Here is a 13,674-nt window from a genome sequence, read left to right on the forward strand (position 1 = left end):
GATGTAAGGCATGTGTACGTGTAGGAAGAGAGGAAAGTGATTGGTTCTCAGTGAATGTAGGTTTGCGGCAGGGGTGTGTGATGTCTCCATGGTTGTTTAATTTGTTTATGGATGGGGTTGTAAGGGAGGTAAATGCAAGAGTCCTGGAAAGAGGGGCAAGTATGAAGTCTGTTGGGGATGAGAGAGCTTGGGAAGTGAGTCAGTTGTTGTTCGCTGATGATACAGCGCTGGTGGCTGATTCATGTGAGAAACTGCAGAAGCTGGTGACTGAGTTTGGTAAAGTGTGTGGAAGAAGAAAGTTGAGAGTAAATGTGAATAAGAGCAAGGTTATTAGGTACAGTAGGGGTGAGGGTCAAGTCAATTGGGAGGTGAGTTTGAATGGGGAAAAACTGGAGGAAGTGAAGTGTTTTAGATATCTGGGAGTGGATCTGTCAGCGGATGGAACCATGGAAGCGGAAGTGGATCATAGGGTGGGGGAGGGGGCGAAAATTTTGGGAGCCTTGAAAAATGTGTGGAAGTCGAGAACATTATCTCGGAAAGCAAAAATGGGTATGTTTGAGGGAATAGTGGTTCCAACAATGTTGTATGGTTGCGAGGCGTGGGCTATGGATAGAGATGTGCGCAGGAGGATGGATGTGCTGGAAATGAGATGTTTGAGGACAATGTGTGGTGTGAGGTGGTTTGATCGAGTAAGTAACGTAAGGGTAAGAGAGATGTGTGGAAATAAAAAGAGCGTGGTTGAGAGAGCAGAAGAGGGTGTTTTGAAATGGTTTGGGCACATGGAGAGAATGAGTGAGGAGAGATTGACCAAGAGGATATATGTGTCGGAGGTGGAGGGAACGAGGAGAAGAGGGAGACCAAATTGGAGGTGGAAAGATGGAGTGAAAAAGATTTTGTGTGATCGGGGCCTGAACATGCAGGAGGGTGAAAGGAGGGCAAGGAATAGAGTGAATTGGAGTCATGTGGTATACAGGGGTTGACGTGCTGTCAGTGGATTGAATCAAGGCATGTGAAGCGTCTGGGGTAAACCATGGAAAGCTGTGTAGGTATGTATATTTGCGTGTGTGGACGTGTGTATGTACATGTGTATGGGGGGGGGGGGGGGGTTTGGGCCATTTCTTTCGTCTGTTTCCTTGCGCTACCTCGCAAACGCGGGAGACAGCGACAAAGTATAAAAAAAAAAAAAAAAAAAAAAAAAAAAAAACATTCTTCAAAGCAAACACCTGATCCACACATCCTCTACCACTTCTGAAACCACACTTCTCTTCCCCAATCTGATGCTCTGTACATGCCTTCACCCTCTCAATCAATACCCTCCCATATAATTTACCAGGAATACTCAACAAACTTATACCTCTGTAATTTGAGCACTCACTCTTATCCCCTTTGCCTTTGTACAATGGCACTATGCACGCATTCCGCCAATCCTCAGGCACCTCACCGTGAGTCATACATACATTAAATAACCTTACCAACCAGTCAACAAATAACATCTATGGAAATAAAAAAAACACTAATGTTGCTGTTATAGATCCAAAGTCAAAAGACTGATGATATTCTTATGTTGAAGAAAGTCAAGAAGTTACAATACCTTGTGCAAGAAACACTGTAGTGATCAGAAAAAAACCTATTCTTCCTACTGTTAAGTTCCTTATTTCTTGCATTCTCCATGCCAGCACTGAATGGATAAATATTACAATACTGGGTCATGCTGGTAAAACAACATAAAATAATAGATTTTGTGTGAATATCTTAAATGATGGTGAGGAATCTGGAAGATGCATTGACTGGCAAGTTGTAGGTGACTGGAGACATTTATACCTTGGTACCTACATGTGATCTAATGAAGTATTGCATGAAAAAGAAAAATGACACTTGGAATAATAATCAGGTTTACTATACTGTGAAAAATAATGGTCAAAAGTGCATAAGCTGTAAGCAGATCATAACAGAAAACCAAACTTCAGTAGGTTCACCTTTTATTACAGCATGTCTCATCAACAAAATATTTAAGGAAGATTCCCCAGACATTCAAAGTGATTACATTCAAAGTGATTCATAGATTATTTTGCTTCACAAACAAGTCTGACCTTACTTTTGATGCTTGTGATCTTGCCTGCTCAGTTAAGAATGGTAAAGTTTCAGATCTTGAGAGTACTATAAATCATTTTAGAAAGGCAAAGTGTGAGTGTGTTACTATGAAGGGCCTGTAATAGACCTATCTCGTGTATCTACTAGTCGTTACTAGCTATGGAAATTTGCTACATTGTTTTTTTTTTTTTTTTTTTTTTTTTTTTGCTTTGTCGCTGTCTCCCGCGTTTGCGAGGTAGCGCAAGGAAACAGACGAAAGAAATGGCCCAACCCACCCCCATACACATGTATACACATACGTCCACACACGCAAATATGCATACCGACACAGCTTTCCATGGTTTACCCCAGACACTTCACATGCCCTGTTTTAATCCACTGACAGCACGTCAACCCCGGTATACCACATCGATCCAATTCACTCTATTCCTTGCCCTCCTTTCACCCTCCTGCATGTTCAGGCCCCGATCACACAAAATCTTTTTCACTCCATCTTTCCACCTCCAATTTGGTCTCCCACTTCTCCTCTTTCCCTCCACCTCCGACACATATATCCTCTTGGTCAATCTTCCCTCACTCATCCTCTCCATGTGCCCAAACCATTTCAAAACACCCTCTTCTGCTCTCTCAACCACGCTCTTTTTATTTCCACACATCTCTCTTACCCTTACGTTACTTACTCGATCAAACCACCTCACACCACACATTGTCCTCAAACATCTCATTTCCAGCACATCCATCCTCCTGCGCACAACTCTATCCATAGCCCACGCCTCGCAACCATACAACATTGTTGGAACCACTATTCCTTCAAACATACCCATTTTTGCTTTCCGAGATAATGTTCTCGACTTCCACACATTCTTCAAGGCTCCCAGAATTTTCGCCCCCTCCCCCACCCTATGATCCACTTCCGCTTCCATGGTTCCATCCGCTGCCAGATCCACTCCCAGATATCTAAAACACTTTACTTCCTCCAGTTTTTCTCCATTCAAACTTACCTCCCAGTTGACTTGACCCTCAACCCTACTGTACCTAATAACCTTGCTCTTATTCACATTTACTCTTAACTTTCTTCTTTCACACACTTTACCAAAGTCAGTCACCAGCTTCTGCAGTTTCTCACATGAATCAGCCACCAGCGCTGTATCATCAGCGAACAACATATATATATATATACACACATATATATATATATATATATATATATATATATATATATATATATATATATATATATATATATATATATATATATATATATTGTGTTTATAAAATATGATAATTCATGAAAACATGCACCCATAGCATGTTTGTCCACAAAAATCAAGAAAATTGCTTGAAGTATCTTGGCTTCAGAATGTAGAGCTCATGAGGATGCAGTAGATGCTGCTATTTTGGTATCTTTCCTTTTCTCAGAACTACTCTATGATGGCTGTCAGAATGTGTGTAATTTCTAAGACTGACAGTAAAGGGCACATGGTGTAATTTACTCCAAAAAAGCTGTAAAAACAAGCTTTTTCAACTTGACATTAGTAGACTATGGCAAATTTGAATTAAACAAACTCACTCAGGTGTACAGTGTAAACACTGAAGAGCTAAATGAGTGCTTAACTTAGAGAGAGCATCAACTTGATCTTTACTTTGTGTCCTTTATCAAGCCTTTTGGTAATCATTTTGTTCATTCACAATCTCCCATAAAAAAAGAGGACTATTGTCATTACTGTATTTGCTACAGTTTTGTTCTTTAAATTTCAAATTATGTAAACTAATACATCATTTGGTTGTTAAATGTTTCAAATGTAATTCAATTTCCAAAATTCCACTGTTCTTTACGTTTCAAATTATGTAAACTAACTTCATGTCATTCGGTTGTTTTGTTTCAAATGTAATCTACAAAATTGTTTTATGTATTTCATGTGATTTCAGTTGTAATGGAAGCTAAGTGTGGTGGGTCTATTCAATGTATAATCATTAACATTAAAATTCACTAATGCTACACACGGTAAAGGGTTTTCAAAACCAAGAACTCAGAAAAGGAAATTCAATAGCCTCCACATATACAGCACACAGGCATCATCAGGCCTTATATGAATGATCTTGATTTAATGGCCTGATTGATTAATTTCCATTGATTTTTGTACATCCCAAGTCTTCATTCCCTCTCTCACAATTGAAATCCTGATGTACCATTGTCCTCTATAGTGAAACAATCAAATTTATCACTGAGCTCCTCACATATTTCTATGAAATCCTCTAAAATTTTTCCTCAAAGACCCTTAACTTCGTAATGGATAGTTTGCTCATGATAAACTTATGGAAAAGGTTTGGGTTGTCTTTTGCTTTGTCCATATGGCTTTTTTCAAAATCTCTCCACTTCTCCATTCTTACTTTGCAGTACTCACTAACTGCTCTCCTGTATCATTCATATTCTGGCTGGCTGCAGAGTCTTTGATACCTCCTCCACAGTACTTTCCTAAGCTCATGAACTCTCTCATTGACCCACATCTCTCTCCATTTTGGTCCTCCTCCTCTAATAATCACCAGGAGTACCCATGTTCTGACCCCTTCACTACTGACTTTTTGTCAAAGGACCTTAAATTTCAAATCTCCGATCTAAGATCTTATCCAAGAGCTCCCTCTTTCAATCATTAATCTCAAAGAACTTGATCAGTTCCACATAGCTGACATAACTGCACTTCCTTGTTGAGTTCTGTGCCCCTAGTAATCCCATTTCCCTGATGGTAGTAGAGACAAGGTCATGAAGAGAAAGCATATGATTACCGTAGTTCTTGAACGTTTTGTGATGTGCTGATGCAGAACTACTGAATCTGAATTAATTTGTATTTCCATGACTCAGCATTTTGATGGGAATCCAAGTTCTGCCAGTCTATTTCCTTTTAACTGAAATCCTCCATTATCAGTACTTTACTGTCTACAAGAGGTAGTGTCTCCCAACTTCCTTCAACACCTGTACTAGTCCCTAATTTCCAATTATTTTATTGTTCTAAACCACTGCTCTTTGGAGAATTGTAAACTAACAGTACTACAACATACTTCCTACCCACAGTAATCTTACCCATTATGTACTGTCTGAAGACACCAACTACTCGTATTTCCAGCAATTTCAAAGAATCCCTTATCAAAAGGATAAACCACCTCATTTTCTCTGTCTCTCTTTCTACTTGGTGCCTTTCTGGACATATAAGGTCAAACTTAAGTTAATTTATGATTTCTGTGTCCACCAGGTCCACAGTATCAGGGTTACGATCATGTATATAGTCCTTGAAATCTTACTCCTGTCTATTCGCCACTGAGCCATTTGCATTTGCTTATAAAAGCTTCAGCCTTGGGTGCTTCCTTCTTGTTACTTCTAGCCTCTTTGGGCTAAATGTTAAAGTGTCGTTCCTCCCTCTGACCTGATCTGATACCTCTTATTTATTTATCTTTTGTTACTTCTCTCATGCTAACTCTCATTTGCTCGGTCTGTCACTCTTGACACACACTCCTTTGAACGCCTTTGTTTCGGCAAGTTTATTTGCATGTTTCAGTATCTTTTATGGTGTTGCCAGATTATGCCTGCTTGACGTTAAAAAGTCATCTTTGGCGAGGCTGTCTCATTGGGAGTTCAGTCTCATCATAGAGCTTCTCATTCCAAAGGAGTCTTCATTTCCCTGTTACTCAAAGTACTACAGCCTTGGGATGCAGAAGCCTTTAAGGTTTTGAGTAAAACTACGACTTTCATAGACACTGTCCTGAGACAATTATAAAGAAAAAGTAGCACTTGGGTTCACATCTCCATATCAAAAGTTTTCCTAAGTGGCCTTCCTCTGGTGTCTTGTCTGTATTTCTCCATTCTCCTTAAGTTCTCCAACTGCCTGTATGTAAGCAACCATTTGAACTGTACAAGGTGTTACTAAACTCCACTTGCTCTAGGTTGCAGCCTTTGGCACAGCTGAAACATTGGGAATATAGTCTCGAGGAACTTTTCACACCAAAGGAATCTTCATTTCCCTGCTACTAGAAATTGTGCAGCTTTGGGCTGAAGAAGCCTTTAGAAAGGTCCTGGGTGACATTAGTTCTCTTTCATAGAAATTGGTCCAGAGATAATTGTAAATAGTTAATAAATAAATATGGCATGAAAAGGGAGTTTTACACTTGTAGGGGCCCTGTCTCTTAAACATTTTCCACAATCAAAGGGCTTTCTAAATTTCTATATGCTATCTACACTTACCACATCTTCATTCACTATACTCCATTCATTCACCACTCTCATACTATAAAAGTACTTTCATTCATTTTTCTAACTGGTTTCTTATTATATATATTATATTATACTTTGTCGCTGTCTCCCGCGTTTGCGAGGTAGCGCAAGGAAACAGACGAAAGAAATGGCCCAACCCACCCCCATACACATGTATATACATACGTCCACACACGCAAATATACACACCTACACAGCTTTCCATGGTTTACCCCAGCCGCTTCACATGCCTTGATTCAATCCACTGACAGCACGTCAACCCCGGTATACCACATCGCTCCAATTCACTCTATTCCTTGCCCTCCTTTCACCCTCCTGCATGTTCAGGCCCCGATCACACAAAATCTTTTTCACTCCATCTTTCCACCTCCAATTTGGTCTCCCTCTTCTCCTCGTTCCCTCCACCTCCGACACATATATCCTCTTGGTCAATCTTTCCTCACTCATTCTCTCCATGTGCCCAAACCACTTCAAAACACCCTCTTCTGCTCTCTCAACCACGCTCTTTTTATTTCCACACATCTCTCTTACCCTTACGTTACTCACTCGATCAAACCACCTCACACCACACATTGTCCTCAAACATCTCATTTCTAGCACATCCATCCTCCTGCGCACTACTCTATCCATAGTCCACGCCTCGCAACCAAACAACATTGTTGGAACCACTATTCCTTCAAACATACCCATTTTTGCTTTCCGAGATAATGTTCTCGACTTCCACACATTCTTCAAGGCCCCCAGAATTTTCGCCCCCTCCCCCACCCTATGATCCACTTCCACTTCCATGGTTCCATCCGCTGCCAGATCCACTCCCAGATATCTAAAACACTTCACTTCCTCCAGTTTTTCTCCATTCAAACTCACCTCCCAATTGACTTGACCCTCAACCCTACTGTACCTAATAACCTTGCTCTTATTCACATTTACTCTTAACTTTCTTCTTCCACACACTTTACCAAACTCAGTCACCAGCTTCTGCAGTTTCTCACATGAATCAGCCACCAGCGCTGTATCATCAGCGAACAACAACTGACTCACTTCCCAAGCTCTCTCATCCCCAACAGACTTCATACTTGCCCCTCTTTCCAAAACTCTTGCATTTACCTCCCTAACAACCCCATCCATAAACAAATTAAACAACCATGGAGACATCACACACCCCTGCCGCAAACCTACATTCACTGAGAACCAATCACTTTCCTCTCTTCCTACACGTACACATGCCTTACATCCTCGATAAAAACTTTTCACTGCTTCTAACAACTTTCCTCCCACACCATATATTCTTAATACCTTCCACAGAGCATCTCTATCAACTCTATCATACACTGGTTTCTTACTTTATTTATATCCCCACATCTCTCAAAGAACTGTTCACTGCTTATATCATCCTCTAATTAAAAAATAATCCAGTTGCCCCTCACTCATCTCTCTTCCAAGGTGAGCAAAATCATGGCCTCCAACCTTTCCCTGTAACTCGGTTCTCTTAATTCTGATACCATCTTTTTACTCTCTACTGGACCTCTTCAATTAGCTAATTAAGCTTCTTTAGGTGTGGTACCAAAACTTGAGAAGCATATTTTAATTTTGGTTTTAAGTAGGATGTGAAAAGCTTCCAGAATATTTCCATATCCTTGAAAATGAATTCAGGCTTAATACTTGTATACAGTTGGTCTCTAACTATTCCCAAGGAAGGAATCCAACAACAAATAAAGGACAATGTACAAAGATTTTTGTACTTTTTTCCAGACAGATGATTTCCTTTTGAGGCCTTCTTTCACTGCGACCCATCCTCATTAATTTGTATTAATATGTGCTGAACTTCATCAACCATGTATCAGACCAACTTTTTGAGTCTGTCAAGGTCTTCTTGTAAGCTGATGCAATGACTGTTGCATCATCTGCAAACAAGCAGAGTCCCATACCTTCTGTTAAGTCATTCATAAATATCAAGAAGACTAATGGTCTGGAGAAAATAATCTTGCAGCATCCTGTTGGTGATATTAACAATTTTGAGAAAGATCCTATGATATACATTCTTTATTCCCTTCCACTAAGATAATCTATCCATGGAAGGAGTCCCCCCTTATTCCTGCCTAGCAATTCAGCCTTTTCATTTGTTTCCATACAGTGCAGTGTTAAATGTTTACCAGCAGTCCGGATGAAAAAATCTACCAAACACTCTCTTTTGTCTAAAACTGAGCTTCTCTCTCATAGAAATCTAGGGGTTTGTTTTAATACATGAAATCATGTCTCTCAATAAAGAAATTTCTCCTCTGCAAGTAAACTCTTTATTAAGATCCTACTTCGTTCCCTTCCTCCAAGATAACCTTTGATCCACTGAAAGAATTTCCCCCTGAAACCTATCTGGTGATCTACCTTCTTAATTTGCTTCCCAAACACTACACTGTCAAATGCTTTCTGGCAATCCACATAAAAACATACCTCTGGGCCTTCCTCTTTGTTCAGGACAAAAAAAAGCTTATTCTTTCATAGAAATCTAAATGACCTCCGTTCCCTACAACCATATCATCTGTCAATTGAGTAATTTCTTTCATGTAAACCACACTCATGAGGGAAACTGGTCTATGGTTCGATGCCTCTTCCTGGTGTCTTTTCTTATAGACAGGTGTAATGTTCACTGTCCTACACTCCCTTGGCATTTTGTCTTTCTCCAGCACCTTCAACAGTATTCCAAAACGTCTTTCAAGGGTATCTGCACGCATCTTGAGCACACACTGGTGAAATTTCAGCAGAACCATACACCTTGTATAGGTCAAAGCCCTCTAGTATTGTTAATATCTTTTTTAGATGCATCAACACTCTCTAAAACCTCCTCCCTATGCCATCTCACTGGTGTTGGGGTTATAGTGATTTCCACTAAAATGCAATTTTGAATTCGTAATTCATATCCTCACATAACGGGTGAGTACCACCTGGTGAAGCCTTTGGGGGGTCTTCTACCTCCACAACCAGGGCTGGGCCTAGGCTGATGGGTTGGGTCACTGACTGACCAAGCTGTTACAAGCTGCAGCCTGCAGGTCCACATAGCCCACATGGCCTGGCTGGTTTGGTAAAATTTTGGGCATTTGTACACTCTTGAACTTCTCAAATGTGAATCCTAAGGTGGGTCTGATGACTGCAGGCAAGGTGTTGAAGAATCTTAGGCCACAGATGTTCAAGGTGTTCTCTCTTTTTGTTCATATCGCAAGTTTGGATTTCAGTATTGGTATTTCACAAAGCCCTCCATGCCTGTTGTGCCAGTTGGATGTTATTTCTGAGTGTAGGTTTGGGGCCATGTCTTCCAGGATCTACCAGCTATAGATGATGGTATGCTTCTTTTACCTGAGCTCCAGGGAGTATAATCTTAGTAATTACAATCGTTCCCAGTAATCCATTCCCTTTGCTAGTTAATTTGGGATGCTAAAGCTTTCTAAAAAAAAATTAACAATTCTGTAATTTTGCCTGCCTTGTAGGGTGATGTCCAAACACAGCAATAATCTATTCTTGAGGTAATTAATGCTTTAAATACTATCTTCATTGGATTTTTGTTTTTGGGTACTAACTGAAAGTCTGCAGGATCCAGACCATCATAATTCTGGTGGAGACAACTGTTACTTTGTTGCATTTGCTATAGGTTACATCATTAGATGTTATTACTCCATGGTCTTTCATATCATCCAGCTGGTTTATTAGTGTCTATGAATGTCTGATTGGTATTCAGTATTGTTCTTGATTTCATTATTTTCCCCATACCAGATAAGTTGAAATTTATTACCATTCAAATCATGCTGTTCTTGGTGCCCAGTAGAAGACTTCGTTTTGGTCTCTTTGCAGCCTTTCAGCATCCTTTACAAACATAAATTTTCAAACATTCTTGTATCATCTACACATAAGAAAATGCATCGTGTGCTCCCATCAATGTTAGATACAAGAATGAGGAATTGGAAGGGTGCAAGTACAGTTCACTGGAAAAACTAAGCATTTTGCTGTGAAGGCACTGGAGAAGACATGGTCCCAGTTTTTGCCAGCTATTCCTAGCTTTCACATTTTATGTGCTATGACATCATGGTCACATTCATCAAATGCTCTACAGTCTGTGTACATCAAGTCAGCATTTTCTTAGTTTTCCAGATCTTCAAAAATCTTTCCATAGTAGTCAAGCACCTGAGGCAAGGCAAGATCTTCCTGCCCTAAAAACATGTTGTCCTGGGTTATGTACATTGTTTAGTTCTATACATCATGTCAGTTTGCCTTTTAGGACTCTCAATGATTTCAATAATGTGGAATGTTTATGTTATTAGTCGATAGTTTTTGGGGATTGCTTTCCTTATATCTTCATGGACTGAGTGATGCGAGTCAGTTTCAAACTCTTGAGGATGATGCCATAATCTTTACTTTTTCTCCAGATGATATTGAATGCTCATGCAAGAAAAATCTTGCATTTCTTTATAAAGACAGTTCCGTGAGTCAAGGCCTGGGGCAGAGTGCATGGGCAAGCTCTCAATGGTCCTCTTGAAATCAAGCATTGAGATGGAGATTGGGCACGCTCTCAATGGTCCTCTTGAAATCCAGCATCAAGATGGAGGTATCTGCTATGTGTAACACTGGGGGAATACTGTTTAGGAAGTCTGTTGGGTCATTTGTCCTCATATAATCTTGCATTTCTCTTGGCAGTTACCTGTAAAAGTACCCTCTTGTGTTTCCAGGAAGCTAATAGAGTTTAAGATCCTGGATTTGCATTTTCCACACAAGTAAAACTATTTTGGGTTATTTCATTATACATTATGGGCTCTTCTTTATTTTCTGTGTTTCACATGACATTTTGAGTTCATGGTCTACATCCAATAATTCATTAAAAAAGTTTACTTTCCTTTGCCGGTGCTCTAATTCATTTTTGCCTCCTGTAAAGTGCTTGCCTTTCTCATCTTACCCTTGACCTTTAATGCTTTTTTTCTCTTGCTGGTATATGTCTATTACATGTTTAAAGTATTACAGCAGTCATGTCATTTACACACTCTTCCACTGCTTTGGTACTCAGCAGGGTTTCCCACTGTAACAAACATCTTAGTGATCACATCCTCCTATTCTATCTGTTCACTATCAAAATTGAAATTACTGAATGCAACTACATGGTTAAGTGTTTTGCCCATATAAATCAACATCCAAACTTATTTTCACTTCAGTAAGGTTGTGATCAGAATACAGGGTGTTTGAGACTGTAATGTCACATATCAAGACCACAATATCTGTAAATATGAAGTCCAGAGTGAAATTTTTTGATAGTTGGATTTTATTTGGCAAATGAGGGAGAACTTGCCACATAGTTTAAATAATGCTCTTTTATGCACCTGTTTGTCTGAGATGCTTCTAGTGTCACAAGTTTCATTTACAATGTTTCTTGCCTGTCTCCATTTAATGTGGGGTAGTGAAGTCCCCTATGGTGAGTATATTTGGGAATGGGCTTCTGAAGAGGTCTTATTTGTTCTGTAAACTTTCATGGTTTTTGCATCTGGTGGTCTATAGATTAATGTACAGACCAGATTTGATTTTCAACCGTGACAACAAGTGCTTTTGCTACATCAAATGAGGAGTTCAGTTGTTATAAGGGCATCTACTATATACAGTCCAACTTCTCCACATGCTCTTCTAGTCCTGTTGCATCTGTACAGGTTGTAGTTTGGGATCCAAACCTCACTATTCATATGGTCTTGTGTGTTTTTCAATGAAGCTGTAAATACTGCATGTGATTTGTTTAACAAGCCACTCATCAATGGAATTTTATTTGGTCTGAGTGATTTAAGTCCCTGTATTTTGGGATATATAAAGGATGTTACATGGTTTGCCTCCATGTTGTTCTGGGGAGTTAGTATGCCCAGCTCTGCTGAACTTGGTCAAGCGCTTTTAGTTTCTTTACATTCTGTAGAGGAAGACCTTGTGTTATTTCTTTGTCTGGTAGTTATTCCCTACCTCTGTTTGGCTATGTCGGCAAGTGGGACAAGTTTCATTGCCCCTGATATGTGATGGTCTTCACAGTATATATTCAAGGAGCACCTATACTATAGTGATAATCTGCATAATTCTGGGAGGCAAAATATGTATCCTATAGCAGTATTTACCTTTCTTAAGCCAGTTCAAACATTTTCCAAGGTATTTTCCCCAGTATGATGTACCATTCTTGCCATACATACAAATTCCCTTTACGCAGTCATTACAGTCTCTGTGTACCCCATGTATTTCTAGCTTTTTCACTGCATCACCTCAATCATATTCTGTAACTTTATGTGATAATTCCTGAGAGTTTCGTAGCTTCCACTCTCTTCCTCTCCCTCTCCTTCCATTCCTAAGTTAGTGTCTCTGTCTCCCTCTGTACTTGATGTTTCCTGAAGGCCTCCACTTTCTCACACTCCTTCCATACCTCAGTCAGTGTCTCCATCTCATTCTACACTTGTGTCTGTGGTTAAAATGTCCAGGCCTCCAATCTTAATAGCAATTTCCAAAGAGGTCTCTCCCTCTTTATAGCTGTCTCAGATTCAAAGGACCCTATTAAATCACTCTCCATTACAACATTTCCCATTTCCGAGTCTTTGTGTGTGTGCATGATGGAAGTGATATCCTGCAACTTTTTCCACAAGAAGTTGAATAAGGTTAGTGCTTTTGCAGACTTTTCCTTATCAGTCTCTGATTCTCATTAACTATCTCTATATGCAATACAATGGAGAGTGTCTATAACACAAACACACACCATTTGCCTGTAAAGCATCCCTAACATGTTTTATTAAGTTACAGTTTATGTTTGCACAGTTGACATAACAGGTTTTCTTACAAGTTCGGGAAGCAATTTGTTGAGTACTGAAAGCATTCTTGCTTTCAGTACATATCTCAGTAATTTTTCTTGTATTTTTATGCTCCCCTGTTTTCACCTTGAAACCTTTTCCTTCTAAATGTTGAGTGGGAGACATAGCAGGTCAATGTTGCCACTCTGGGGAGATTTCATGGTATTTATATCATTACTATTACTATCATCATCACTAATATCATTATCATCATTATCTTGACTTTTCCCAATATGGCTAATTTGTACACTTGGGCACAGGAGTTTGCGAGAACATACCTAGTGTATCTATGTCAACTGAGCTGGTATACTGTATGGGGGAGGAGTAAAGATACGTGGAAGTAGTGACATGAGCTGTTAAGTAGATGGCCTCTAATAAAACAGTCAAATTGTTCTTACAGATAGATATGGTAGCATGTTTTGCATAATTGGTAACGATCAGGTGTGTAAAAACACCCATAAATGTTAATGACTAATATTT

The 13,674-nt window shown here is 39.6% G+C and overlaps 1 protein-coding gene across 6 annotated transcripts in view; it reads right to left on the minus strand.

Moving 5' to 3' along the window:
• The window catches only part of ecd (ecdysoneless cell cycle regulator), a 708,809-nt gene that overhangs the window by 311,958 nt on the left and 383,177 nt on the right, over positions 1-13,674 (minus strand). The window lies entirely within an intron of this gene.

This window comes from Panulirus ornatus, chromosome 2 (genome assembly GCF_036320965.1).
Source record: "Panulirus ornatus isolate Po-2019 chromosome 2, ASM3632096v1, whole genome shotgun sequence".
Classification (NCBI taxonomy): Eukaryota; Metazoa; Arthropoda; class Malacostraca; order Decapoda; family Palinuridae; genus Panulirus; species Panulirus ornatus.